This window comes from Squalius cephalus, assembly GCF_949319135.1.
Source record: "Squalius cephalus genome assembly, chromosome: 4".
NCBI classification, from domain to species: Eukaryota; Metazoa; Chordata; class Actinopteri; order Cypriniformes; family Leuciscidae; genus Squalius; species Squalius cephalus.
Window position 1 is genome coordinate 45,795,336 of NC_137125.1, and position 15,204 is coordinate 45,810,539.

General features: G+C 39.6%; 1 long non-coding RNA gene across 1 annotated transcript; it reads right to left on the minus strand.

Annotated features, from left to right (window-relative positions):
• Positions 1-1,478: 1,478 nt before the first annotated feature.
• On the minus strand, positions 1,479-11,809 carry LOC307157542. Its single transcript, XR_013821029.1, has 7 exons — positions 11,599-11,809; positions 10,565-10,662; positions 8,635-8,705; positions 7,975-8,052; positions 4,426-4,523; positions 2,157-2,225; positions 1,479-1,549 (listed from the first exon to the last, which is right to left on the minus strand). It is a non-coding gene; the product is annotated as an uncharacterized lncRNA (long non-coding RNA).
• Between the last annotated feature and the right edge of the window lie 3,395 nt (positions 11,810-15,204).

The window sequence follows — 15,204 nt, forward strand, 5'->3', positions numbered from 1 at the left end:
CGCTCCATCTTCTTGCTTCTGTTGAGATGGATTGATTTATTTATTTTGAGTCTCTTTTTATTTTTATAAGGATGATGCTCTGTGAATTGGTTCTGCCACTTAAACTTGCCATTAAGGAGAGAGGAGCTCCATGAATCCTGTTGGTTGTGACAGTGGTCACTGTTTTCACATGTATAGTTTCTGACAAGACGTTTGAATGGACTTGTTCTCAGATTAAGCTGGCAAACTTATCATGGGTTGCGTATGGAGATAGTAGAGGTGTATTTTAAGAGTGCTGTATTTATTTTCTATGGGAATGTTACTGAAGAAGTCTTGACTTGCGAAGGACTGATCCTTCTTTATTCTGGAATACTTGGGGACGTACTTGATTACAATTCGGTGAGGTATCCTCTAAAACCATTAGTCTTTCACTATACCCAAAAACCCATTTTATTTGCGTTTTAAAGCCTTCACCAAAAACGTCCATATCACATTCCTTTCTGTTGCCTTGCCTGCACTTTAAACCCCCACCCCAGTGCAAGTTCATTCAAGTGAAATCTATCATACAAATGTTTGGGAGACTCTTTTCATCTGTAAATAGCTGTACAAAGGAAGTACTGTCCGTTTGCTAGGAGGCATGGAGATAAAAAACAAAACAATGAAATGACTTCAAATGTTTCAACTTAAGAAATGACAACGGTTAAGAAAAGACATTTTGATAGATGAAATTCTGAGAAAATATTTCTGTGTAAAAATATTTAAGACTGTATTATATAAAAGGAAAAAGAGCTTAATGTATTTGTTGTGAATATGAAAACTGATATATTAAAGAAGTGCATGAAAACTGTAATGCTTTTGTGCGTTTATTTTCATTTAATTTGAAATTCAATGTGAAGCACTGCTTGCTTTTACAAGCTGTCACATCTAACACCGATCTTGACACTGTTTTCAGCTTTTTTGGCTTACAAAGTGTTATCTGACTTGTAAGAAATATTTTCTGTAAAGTGCTTTTGGAAAGTTTATGAGGAGTTGCCTTTCTCTACTAGTTCTGCCCACTCTTTTCTTACTTGGCCCCTCCAGATGCTTTGTTTCAGTCCTTAAGAAGAGATGCTTTGTCACTTTTATGTAGGTTAGGTTACCAAACAGATGATCTCATCGCTTAAGTAACACACAAACTTTGTTTTTTTTTATCTAAAGATGAAAAAAGCCTTTTTTTATTTTATTTTGGAAGCTACTGAAAACTAAATGCTTGCTGCAACATCCATGGGTAAGTAAATACAAGTGTAAATTCAATTTGAATATATTTATAATTTTCTTGTTCATTTTCCAGATTTTATGTATTATTTAGTGTCTGATATATTCATGGTGCATGTATGATGAACCTTAGCAAATCACTATATTTCATATATAAATGTTGTATCTGGATATTTTTTTCTCAAAACCTGAATATAGTGCAACACTGCTCTATTTATAAGTAAAACATGATATGAGTTCTCAACTTTTCAGGATTTGTGACTGGATCCTGCATATCACCATCTCTTTCAGACGAACGTGGGATGTCCAGTTTCATCTGTCAGGAATTAAAAAAAAAAAAGTCAAAAAGTACACAAGGTATCAGTATAAATAAAATGTTAATGCATTCATTAATCCATTAGTATACAGTTTTAGATTTCTGAAAAGTGATTTGTGTAGTATGTTAAAAGCCTGAAGTATTACAAATAAGAGTTAGTTATATACATAATGCATGTCTTTTTTCCATGTAATCCTCAGAGCATGCACTGGACGCACAGTATCAGCGGGAGTTGGCCGGGGTACAGGGTGCACAGCAAGTGTTGAGAAGATCCCTGGACCACTTCGGCAGCCGAAGTGCTGTCAACAGACCTTTGGCCCTGCCTTCAACCTCCCCTTCCTCCTCAAACCAACCCAAACGGGCACCCTTGCAGTCCTGCTGCCCAAACCACATTGTGTGCTCGAGCTGCATAAATCTGGACATTTACTGAACAACAAACTGTATTTTGTAACACAGGAGCACATTTTTACTGAATATTTTAAATAAATCTGTGGCCCATTTATATTAGTACTCAATGGAATCGGAAGGTTTGATACTAGTTTTATGGTTTGAAGCAGTTATTATCCTAAAGAGTTTCATGTTATAGAATCCTGTGAAATTTACTGACCTGTCACAGTTGCAGATTCAGTGGCTCCGCCCACTTGCATGAGTTTGACCTGCCACCTGCCTGTAGAGCCTGTGAAATACACATTTAGCAAAGCATTATCTTCCAAATGCAAGTTTTTTCATGTCACACAAAATAGCAGATGTATTTCACAACAAAATGTTCATAAGAAAATAAAGTTTCTATTTTATTTTAAAATGTGTCATTTTTAAAAGAGTTGCATTGTGATATTGTTACATAAATCACAATTTTTTTTTCTATTGTCAGTTTAATAGTTACAAGTTTTTTTGTAATGATTAGTAATGATTTTCATGACCTTTTCTCTGTCATACTATAAAAAACAAAATAAAAAATCATATATCTCAAAGTTGTGTTAATGGTCATTCATTTTAATAAATTAGATACTTATTTTAGTTGACTATGGTATGACTATGATTTTTTTAATTGATTAGAATAATACTTTTCACTTTGTGCGATTAATTTTGGAACAATGTTCCACTTGTCATGACAAATACAGAGCACTGGGCGTCTCTCTCGTCCTGATATGAGGCTCAAGTTGAGATGAGCATTGATGAAGTCGGTAGGACTCTCCAGCAGTGGATAATGAATTGTTTTAGTTGAAAGGATGCAGATTTAATCAAAAGCACATGGATTAGCGGATTTTTTTAATGGGTAGCTGTGACCATCACTAATACACATAAGAGCTCATGGAGACAGGTTCGAGTCCAACTTCAATTCTGTCAATAAATACAAAAAAGCACCATATATACACACACACAGTTATTGTGCTAGGAATTATTAATTAATTTGAGTTCTTAAAACTGACCAAGCTTGAAAACTAGTTTATTAGTATTACATTACCACAAAAAAAAAAAAAAACCCTTCAAGCTCAGTGGATTGAGACAAAGCCTTGTAGTTTTACATGCCAGCCTTGATGATGTGTTGTTTTAACATGAGTCTTTGAACTTCTTGTAGTCAAACAAAACTACAACAGAGACCTGTTCAAATCCTGCAGATATTGTAATCGTTTACCTTTCTTGACAAAAAAAATCACACATGACCCAAAAACAAGCCACACCTCATCAGAACTTCTGTTGTGCAGAGGATAATCAATTGCCTTCAAACATGAGAGTCTGGGTTCAAATCCCAAACTGCTGACTTTTCCATCAAATAAAACAAAACTCTCAATAAAAACCCATCCATAAAACCCTTAAACTCAACAGACTCAGTGGTTCAGTTGATAAAGCATTGGGATTTAATCAAGGAGATCCGAGTTCAATTCCCATTCTTGCTTGTTAAATTGTTGTCATTATACCAAACAAACTTGCCAAAACACCAACTATCAGTGTGAAAGCCACAGTGGTGCAAGTGGCTAGATGCACGTTCTCGGCTGATAGGTTGCGCTGGAGACGTGAGTTCAAACCCCACCTCAACATGATTTATTGTAAAATCACAGGCCTCATCCAGGAGAAAAGTGAACTATAAGTTCCAGCACATGTCTCAGCAAGAGATCTGTGGTTCACAGGTAAGAGCGCTGCCTCGTGGTTTCAGAGGTTGCTGGTTCAATCCCAGCCAATCACACAACTACTGCCTTTTCCATTAAATAAACTCTCAATAAAAGTTCATCCAGAGCATCATTTCCCTAAACAGACTCAGTGGTTCAGTTGACAGAGCGTTGGGCTTTAATCAAGGAGATCCGAGTTCAAATCTCTCTCTTGCTTGTGTTAAATTGTTGTGATTATATCGAACAAAATGACCAAAAAACACCAACTCTCAGCATGAAAGCCACAGTGGTGCAAATGGCTAAACACACGTTATTTGGGGACAAGGTTGTGCTGGAAGCGTGGGTTCAATCCCCACCTCAGCATGATTTATTGTAAAATCTCATCCAGGAGAAAAGTGAAATATAAGTTCCAGCACAAGTCTCAGCAAGAGATCTGTGGCTCACAGGTAAGAGCGCTGCCTCACGGTTTCAGAGGTTGCTGGTTTGATCCCAGTCAGATCTCCGCGATACGAGTGAATGGTGTATGTGTGAAGGGGCGGGGATGTTTCGGGTCCCCCCCCGAACCCCGTCACAATGTCCAGCAGCGGTTATGCTTCTTGATACAATGAAAATAAATTTAGCAGACTAAAAATTTTGGCCCGCCGTCCCTTCCCCACCTATTTAGGTTCCCATCATTTGCTTTTCAAAGGGACGACCCTCCAAAAAGAAAATGATGGGAACCTACATGTTTAGCGCCAAACAACAACATTCACACGTTACAAGTCTTACCTGTCCATCAGCAGAAGTCCATCATTACAGTGAATGTCTGTCCACACGTCCCAGAGCTCTGCTTCTGATGACTGGACGCTCCAAACACATCCTGTATTCTGTAGAGGAAACACAAACACAAACATTACTACATACTGAATAACTAAAACATCACAATTTAATGTCTAAACAATAGTTAAATGTTATCGGTTACATAAATTAAAGTCTTAAAACCGTACAGTGCAAAAAATATAATACATAGTATGATCAATAATAATCTTTTTGTTTAATCTACTGTTCTTTAAGTTACTGTCTTAAAGGCCACAGAACTACAGGAACATAAGAAATAGAAACAAACACCCTCCTTCAGTTGTGAGTGCTGACCAAAAAAAAATCAAAAACATGTTTGTTTTTTTGTTTAATGCAATTTCTACAGTACTGTGCAAAAGTCTTAGGCATGTTAATATCCCCACCCCAAAATTGTCCCCAAAAATGGTTTTAAGTCAGTTATTTATATCTTTTGCTGTAGTGTGTCAGTAGGAACTATCAGTTTACATTTCCAAACATTCTTTTTGCCATTAATTGTAATAATCCAGTGAGATTTCTGTATGCACAAGGAGTCTGACAACAGCCGGTATGATCTGATCTCACCATCATCGAGTCCGTCTGTGATTACATGAAGAAACAGAAGAAACTGAGACAGACTAAATCCAGAAGAACTGCGGGAACGTCTCCGAGACGCTTGAAGAAACCTTCTGCAAAGCTACCTGAAAAACTATGCGCAAGTGTATCTGGACAAAAGCCGTTTTAAACGAAAAGGGTCGTTACACCAAATATTGATTTGGATTTGTTAATAGAAGTTAAATCATAAATAAATTCAATTTATGATTTTATTTTTGAAAGCATTCTCACGTTACAGCATTTTAACACAAGTGCCAGTACTTTTCACCGTACTGTAGCTTTGCAGGAAGGTTTCTTCAAGCGTCTCGGAGATGTTCCCGCAGTTCTTCTGGATTTAGTCTGTCTCAGTTTCTTCTGTTTCTTCATGTAATCACAGACGGACTCGATGATGGTGAGATCAGATCATACCGGCTGTTGTCAGACTCCTTGTGCATACACAAATCTCACTGGATTATTACAATTAATGGCAAAAAGAATGTTTGGAAATGTAAACTGATAGTTCCTACTGACACACTACAGCAAAAGATATAAATAACTGACTTAAAACCATTTTTGGGGTGGGGATATTAACATGCCTAAGACTTTTGCACAGTACTGTACATTATTTGGAACTTTTAAGGTTGATTAGGTTTAATTCACTATAAACAATTAATAAAGAACAATAAGATCACAAATCTAAGTGTTAACGGGTCATAGGTAGTTATGTAATAGATTATAGGTACCTATAATAGAGTATTTTTACCTAAGGTTAGACTGCAACGACAGAAAAAACATGATTCTTACTTCATAATATGAATATCAGAGGGCGATTCATTCAAAGATTATAAAGGCGATGCAAAACAACTGATTCACTCGTTCTTCTAAAAGTCTGACAGTGAGTTCAACAAGAGCAGAATGTGAACAAAGTCTGTGATAAACCTTCATAGAGGATGACCTTCATTATAGCCTTCATAACTGTCAAATAACAAGACTTAACGTTAAAGACCACAACAAAATGAACGTTTAGTGCGTTTTAGTTCATGTTCGTTCATTTTATAGTCACAATAAATGCAACATTCAATCATCACAATATGAGTATAAATAAACTGACATGAGCCCTGCTATGAAATATCAGAAGAAAGCAACAACACATAACTACTTAAAAACGTAAATAATGACTTAAGAGCAGAGAATAATGAGTTAAAGTCTTAATAAGATAATGCAAGAGAAAAGCACTTTATCTGTAGAGTTACTTACATGACAGTCGAGTCGCTCGCGTGACATCTTTGCTTCCTGAAGTTTATCGCAGCGTGTGTGTGATTTGTTTGTTTATGGGCTGAAATATGTGTCGTTGAGTGACATTAAAATACTGTCATCTGCAGTTTATGTAGTTTAAACGGTGTGCACGTGTTGTGGCCACTGTAACAAGCGTCATGTTGTCAAGCATCAGAAGCTGTCAGACTGAACCTGAAACTCGCTGACGCCGCCTAGAGGAGCGGATGGAAAACTGCACTTCAGTTTGAAACGACATGATCGAGGCGGCGGCCAGTTGTAGGTGAGGCTGAAATATCTATTTCATATATTTTCCGAAATATCTATGATTTTGTCACGGTCCCGACCAGCAGAGCAACACAGATCTACCAGTTTTAGACATTGCACCAGATCAGCTCTCAACTGATGGAGTAAAACAGATGAAATGTGTTGAACTCAAACATGTGTTGAAAGTGTAAACACATAAAATACGGTTCGATTTTCTTCTTTTTGTAAGTTGTTTTGTATGTTTAAAGTTGCTGTTTGTCTGTCTATAGTTATTTATAATGATATGCATCATGTTTGTTCACAGTTAAAGTACAATGCCCTCGTGTGGTTTAAGCAGTTTTTATAATAAAGCATGATTGGGTATTTGAAACATAGGACAGATCAAGACTCAATCAAAATGACTGTCTAAATCTATAAACCAGTGCAATGGCTGATATCACGACTAAAATGTTGTGTCTAATAGTGTCTATTTACTGATTAAACAGACCCAGGCTGAGATCAGATCAGAATAGTGTGTCCGCTGCTCCCCCTTGTGGACAATAAGTGTGTCTGCAATAATATATGAAAACAGCAGATGTAGGAGGACATGGGTTTTAAACACCTGCACATGGTAAAAGCTCTGTCGCTTTCAAGTCGTGTAGTAGAGAATTAATTTCATTGGGAAAGTACCTAAATTGCCCTCCTAAGGGTAGAAATCCACGGACATATATACATTTACACACAGCAGATCATAAGATATAGTAATACATCAGTAAGTTCAGAAGTTGATATTCAGTCCAACAGCATTGGGACTTTTGTGTCTGAGTTCCAGACAGACTGTCAGATTATTGCTGGAGATTTTATTGATCGAGACGCCAGTAGTTGGCAATAAAGTGACATTAATTCAGTAACGAAACAAGTGAGTGACTCAAGAATCATTCATTCAACTGATTTGTTCAAACATGATTCATTTAGCCATTGCAGGCAGAGAATGTGTCTCTATGAGCTAGAGATGATTTTAGACAGCATTTAAACACAGTTAAACAACCTGAAATTTTTATTTTTATGGAGTATAATATCGGTCAATGCAGATTATTGCAGAAATGTTTGGCCATGGAGACAAGTAATCTGCAAACAGGTCATGAATGATAAATTATTTGTCCTACAATTTGTTTTTACTGACTAAATACAGCATTAACGGGATCATGCACTTTCAAATCAATGCAACATCTGGTAATAACCGCTTGATTTTTTTTCTTTTTAGATGACTTCTGTTGGAATGGATCTACAGTGATGACTGTTTGTAGAGCTCAACTCCAGTCCTGGGAACCACAGTCACCTAAACTGAGGTTATCTGCCTAAACAGCATGTGGGAAAACAAGACGTTCTTACCGCTCACAGTTTAGACTGTGTCGGGTGATTGTCCATGACCTCTTCTAACCCGGAGCGTAGGAGAATGTCTTTTTCTGTCTGTTCGAGAACACACAAGAGGTAGTGAGTGGGAAAGTGTGTATAATTCTTTGTTTTAAATAATTAAGTTGACGAGTCCTGCTGGTCAGGTAAATGTAATAAGAATGCAGTGCAAACATGTATTGACACCTTTTACAAACCGATCGCAGATGTTTCCATTGTTATTAAATAAATGTACAAATCATTAAATCCCATTAAATATGAAGTTTGAAGTGTTGTATTAATTCGTAAGGCGTGTTTTGTGTGTTTTTAGGAGGGCTTGGCTAATCAGGCCAGTAAAATACAATTAACTTTCACTCTCCATTTTTCTACACACATTTGTCACTAAAACTGAAACTAACCTATAAAAGTGACCTGAGATCAGTTAAAACTCTATATTAGCTGCTGGTTCATGAGTTTACCAGGTTAACGCCACCTAGTGGTGAAACAAATGTTTCTAAACAGTATGAAGTGGCGAAGCATTGTTTTGCAGCAATCAAATGCCAGTTTGACATGTGCTCTGAACCACTGATTCAAACAAACGATTGGTAAAAGTTTCAAAGCTGCATGAAGCAGTGTTACATATAAGAGCTGTAGACTCACCAGTGTTAGAGTCCCGACTCCCGACATGTGTTGATCACACTCCCTTACTTTCCCATCTCTGCTCTGCTGTCCTAAGAATAAAAAACATTAAAAAGTTGATCAAATACAGTCGAAACAATGAAATTATATCATACAAATAAACACAATGTAATGGTAGAAAAGATTAGGTGAATCATATTTATAAACCTGCAAAAATTGACAGATTGGAGAAAAAGATGCTAAAAATGTAAACATCTAAGAAATTTTGTGATCTGTGTCTTTAAAAAGCAAAAACAAAGATGCAAACATCAGTGGGAGTGATAAAGAGATGTGCTTCCATATAGGAAACTGGAATCCAAACCCCATTAAAGCTTGTAATGTTTTGTTGTTATTAAATCATATAAAGTGCCTCAAATACCTCCACTCTATGTGAAACCCAAGGTGTGCTAGTGGCGAAACAGATCCTCTGCTGATAAGAGTGTGCTGATGTTGGGGTTCAAATCACACCTTAGCATGTTGTGCCATTTACATTCAATTGTTATATTCAACAAAGTGCCCCAGACACCAATACTGAGTGTGAAAGCTATGATGGTGCAAGTGGCTAAACACATGTTAGTTGTGGACAATGTTACGCTGGAGATATGGGTTCAAATCCCACCTCAGCATGCAGGGCTGATAGTGTTCTGGTTTATTGTAAAATCACAGAGCACATCCAGGTGAAATAAAAGTTTTTGAGTCATATGTCTCAGCAAGAGATCTGTGGCTCACAGGTAAGAGCGCTGCCTCACGGTTCAGAGGTTGCTGGTTCAATCACAGCCAGATCTCTGTGTTACAAGTGAATGGAGTATGTGCAAGTGGTTGTGTTGTTTAAACATACATGAGTCTTTGAAGAACAAAACTACAACAGAGACCTGTTCAAATCCTGCAGATGCAGTAATCATTTACCTTTCTTGACAATACAAATTCACACTTGACCCAGAAACAAGCCATGATTCATCAGCACTTCTGTGGTGCAGAGGATAATCAATTGCCTTCAAACATGAGAGTCTGGGTTCACATCCCAAACTGCTGACTTTTCCATCAAATAAAACAAAACTCTCAATAAAAACCCATCCATAACACCTTTCATCTCAACAGACTCAGTGGTTCAGTTGATAAAGCATTGGGCTTTAATCAAGTAGAGCCGAGTTCAAATCTCTCTCTTGCTTGCGTGAAATTGTTGTGATTATATCAAACAAAGTGGCCAAAACACCAACTCTCAACGTGAAAGCCACAGTGGTGCAAGTGGCTAAACACACATTCTGTGATGGTAAGAGTGTGCTGAAGTTGAGGTACAAATCCCTCTTCAATTTGCTGTCTCCACAATTTAAATTAAATTGTTATTGATAGTTATATCAAAGAAAAGGCCCTAGACACTAATAAAAAGCGTGAAAGCCACAGTGGTGCAAGTGGCTAAACACACGTTCTCGGCTGATAGGTTGCGCTGGAGACGTGAGTTTAAACCCCACCTCAGCATGATTTATTGTAAAATCACAGGCCTCATCCAGGAGAAAAGTGAAATATAAGTTCCAGCACAAGTCTCAGCAAGAGATCTGTGGCTCATAGGTAAGAGCACTGCCTCACGGTTTCAGAGGTTGCTGGTTTGATCCCAGCCAGATCTCCGCGATATGAGTGAATGTGGTGTGTGTGTGAGTGGCGCGCCCAAAGGAGGGGGATACCAGAGCGGTCTCCCCCCGGAGCTTCCGTCACAGTCACCAGCAGGGGTTATACTTTTTTTTTTGGACAGAACGAAAAAATTATTTATATATATAAAATTTCACCCCCTCGTCCCTTCCCCACCTATTTAGGTTCCCATCATTTGCTCTTTAAAGGGACGACCCTCCAAAAAGAAAATGATGGGAACCTACATGTTTAGCGCCAAACAACAGCATTCACACGTTAGAAGTCTTACCTGTCCATCAGCAGAAGTCCATCATTACAGTGAATGTCTGTCCACACGTCCCAGAACTCTGCTTCTGATGACTGGACGCTCCAAACACATCCTGTATTCTGTAGAGGAAACACAAACACAAACATTACTACATACTGAATAACTAAAACATCACAATTTAATGTCTAAACAATAGTTAAATGTTATCGGTTACATAAATTAAAGTCTTAAAACTGTACAGTGCAAAAAATATAATACATAGCATGATCAGTAATAATCTTTTTGTTTAATCTACTGTTCTTTTAATTAAGTTACTGTCTTAAAGGCCACAGAACTCCAGGAACATAAGAAATAGAAACAAACACCCTCCTTCAGTTGTGAGTGCTGACCAAAATAGAAGGAACAGATTTTTTTCAATGCAATTTTTACATTATTTGGAACTTTTAAGGTCATGATTAGGTTTAATTCACCATAAACAATTAATAAAGAAAAATATGATCACAAATCTAAGTGTTAACAGGTCATAGGTAGTTATTTAATAGCTAAGATATAGATTATTATCTAAGGTAAGACTGCAACAACAGAAAAAAACTTTTCGTGTTCATAATATGAATATCAGAGTGCGATTCATTCAAAGATTATAAAGGCCATGCAAAACAACTGATTCACTCGTTCTTCTAAAAGTCTGACAGTGAGTTCAACAAGAGCAGAATGTAAACAAAGTCTGTGATAAACCTTCATAGAGGATGACCTTCATTATAGCCTTCATAACTGTCAAATAACAAGACTTAACGTTAAAGACCACAACGAAATGAACGTTTAGTGCGTTTTAGTTCATGTTCGTTCATTTTATAGTCACAATAAATGCAACATTCAATCATCACAATATGAGTATAAATAAACTGACATGAGCCCTGCTATGAAATATCAGAAGAAAGCAACAACACATAACTACTTAAAAACGTAAATAATGACTTAAGAGCACAGAATAATGACTTAAAGTCTTAATAAGATAATGCAAGAGAAAAGCACTTTATCTGTAGAGTTTACTTAACGTTACATGACAGTTGAGTCGCTCGCGTGACATCTTTGCTTCCTGAAGTTTATCGCAGCGTGTGTGTGATTTGTTTGTTTATGGGCTGAAATATGTGTCGTTGAGTGACATTAAAATACTGTCATCTGCAGTTTATATAGTTTAAACGGTGTGCACGTGTTGTGGCCACTGTAACAAGCGTCATGTTGTCAAGCATCAGAAGCTGTGAGACTGAACCTGAAACTCGTTGACGCCGCCTAGAGGAGCGGATGGAAAACTGCACTTCAGTTTCGACCAAACGAGCCGTATTAAGTTCAGCTGATTCAAAGTTGTAGGTTCAAATTAGGTCACTATAGCCTATCCACTATAGTGTGAGGGCACTCCACCCGGGTCTTACTCGCCCCGCTCCTGTGGGAGCCTCGAACCCGGGTCTCTGGCGTGAGGATCAGGCGCTCTAACAAGGAGGCTAAAGATTGCAACTAGCATTTTCTCGCACAGCGACTACTAGCTGGCCTCCGTTACATATATTCCAAAACCTCACACATATTTTAACACTTTCATACTCAACTAAAAGTTGTTAAAGGAGCTGTATGTAAGAAATGTATTTCAATTAATCATAAAATGGCCCTGATATGTCACTAGACATTAAGAAATCATGTTCATTTCAAATACTTATATCACTGACAACAGTAGTACGGCCAGGATATTGTCATTTAAAAAGTGAAGTTGCAGCCCTCAACTGATGTTGATGTTGTCATCTTGTGTTTTGGCCTGATGCTCCACCCTCCACCTATCTACCAATCACGAAGTCAGTAGTGTTTCAGCATCCGGGTTGCCAGCTCTGCTCTAGTTACCACAGCTGCAGCTACAAACGTTCCTGCTGGATCCTGCAGCCTATCTGGCAACCTCGAGTCAGGGGAAGGGGAGGGGATACACTGCTCTATACAGTAATTTGAAAGTAATTGCAGTACCAGTTTTGGCCACAATCTTACATACAGCTCCTTTAAATGCGAGAAAGGCAAGTGCCAAACAGGTGATCATCAGCTCCCTCTTGTGGTCAATAAGTGTATCAGCAGCATTAATAATTGAAACGACACCGAGGTGGCAGCATTATAAGTGAGACTGAAATGTACAATACAATTAATATATTTTACGACAAATCTATGATTTTTAACGGTCTCTGTTCTGTAAAGGAAACATTCAGAGTACAAGAATCTAACAGTTTCAAAAAATGAACCAGATCAGCTCTCAACTGATGAGGTAAAACATATGAAATGTGTTGTTGTATATATATAAAATCCAGGTCGATTTTCTTCTTTTTATTTTTTTATTTTTTTATTTTTTGTGTTTTAAATAGCTATTTGTTTGTCTTTAGCTATTTAAGATGATATGCATTATGTTTGTTCACAGTTTAACAATGCCCTCCCTTGTGTTGTTGTGTCAGTTCAAGCAGGTTTAAGCAGGTTTTATGATAAAGCATGATTGGGTATTTAAAACATAGGATAGATCAAACAAAGTCTACAGCCCAGGTGATCGGCAGGTCAATGGCCAGTTTAGTGGTCCTGGAGTGCCACCTCTGGTAAACCTCAGGGAGATCAAGGATGCGGACAGGACCGCCTTCCATCGACTCCCCAGTGACTGCCACCGACCTGTAGATGGTTTCACGTACCTATTCGCTGCAGCACAGAAGTCTCCGCAAGCCATGCACCACCTTCTCCCCAAGCGCTCGACGGCTGTTTCAAGTCGCCAGAAGGCTTCGCCAACCCAACAGCCCGCAAAGCCTGCCCTGTCGCCCGCTCAGCCTCAGTCCAAGCCAGAGCCTGAGCTCCGACAGCGCCCTGAGCCAACCAAGTGCTACCCCTTTCCTAAACGCCAAGGCCCCCACCCCTCGATAAAACTGGACCCTGAGCCGCAGAAGCTGTCCTGATCCGTCAGGAAAAAAAGAGGAGAGGGTTAAGTCCCGCTGAGGCCAGACCACCCTCGATAAAGTCTCTAGTTTGCCTTCCAACCCCCCATTCAGTTCTGGGCGTTGGAGGCACTGTTCACACTGTCAACGCTGGGCCCGTCCCATCCACACTGTATGTGGTTAAACCTCAGGGAGATCAAGGACGTGGACAGGACCGCCTTCCTCGACTCCCGAGTGACTGCCACTGTGCCACCGGCTTGTTCGGACCAGCTGTAGATGTTCCGCAAACTACCGATGTGATACCGGACCCACTGGCTACAAAGAGCACTTTTCCTCTTCTCAACAGCTGCCTGCCCTGATGGTACGGACTTCCAGAGGGAAGGTTGTCACAACAGATGACACCAACTCGGGTTGGGGAGCTCTGTGCGAAGGCAGACTGGCATTGCATGCATATCAATGGCCTTGAAATGATGGCGTTTTTTCTGCCAGCTACAAAGGGCACCACTTCATGGTCCATTTAGACAACATGACGGTGGTAGTCTTCATAAATTGCCAGGACGGCCTCAGGTCGTGGTCTCTTTACAAGATGGCGAGATGCCTCCTTCCATGGGCACAGTGCACTTGCCGGGCAGGTTGAACCAAGGGTTGGAAATGCTGTCCGGGGGCAAGGTGTCTCCTGGAGAATGGAGCCTTCAACCCCAATTGGTTCAGATGATCTGGGAGATCATCTGAACCAATTGGGGTTGAAGGCTCCAATCCCAATTGGTTCAGATGATCTGGGAGATCTTCGGGAGGGCAGAGGTAGACCTCTTCGCCTCAGAAGACAACTATCATTGCCCAATATTTTTCTCAAGGGAACAGGACATGCTGGCCCAGGATTGGCCCGAAGCTCGCCTGTATGCCTCTCCCCTGATCGCTCTGCTCCCTCAGGTCATCAGGAGAATCAGGGAGACCAGATGCTCAGTGCTATTGGTGGCTCCACTTTGGCGAAACCAGTCATGGTTCCCCAAGCTGATACAGCTGTCATTCCTAATTCCGCTGAGGAAAGACCTTCTCTCTCAGGCAAGAGGGTCCCTTTGGCATCCACAAGCCGTGTTGTGGAGCCTACATCTGTGGTCCCTCGATGGGAGCCTTTGCAGCTCCCTGTTAGTGTGGCCAGCACGATAGCAGAGGCCAGTGCGCCGTCTACAAGACACCTCTATACTCTTAAATGGTCTGTCTTCTCTGACTGGTGTGCAGTCCAGAATGAAGATGCAGCCGTTTGCGATGTATCAGCCATTCTGTCCTTCTTACTGGAGCTGCTAGATAAGGTGCGTACCCCTTCCACGCTCAAGGTATACGTGGCAGCCATCGCAGCGAATCACGCCCTCATGGCTGGCAAGTCTGTAGGAAAAAATTACTTGGTCGTCAAGTTCTTGAGGGGAGCCAGGAGACTTAACCCGCCTCACCCTCATTTCCGATCTGGGCCCAAAGGACTGTGGATGGAACCGACAAGTTAAAGGGATAGTTCACTTTGAAATTAAATTTTGGTATGTTTTAGCTTACCTCAAGGGCATCCAAGATGTAGGTGTCTTTTTTTCCGCAGTAGTTTCAATTTTGATATTTTTAGGTCAAACCGTTCTTGTCTGACAGTCATATCATGCAGGTCTGTGGTCACTGTCTCAAAGAGCATGCACAGAGTCCAAATTAAAACAATTCCCCATCGTCCAAATGAAACAATTC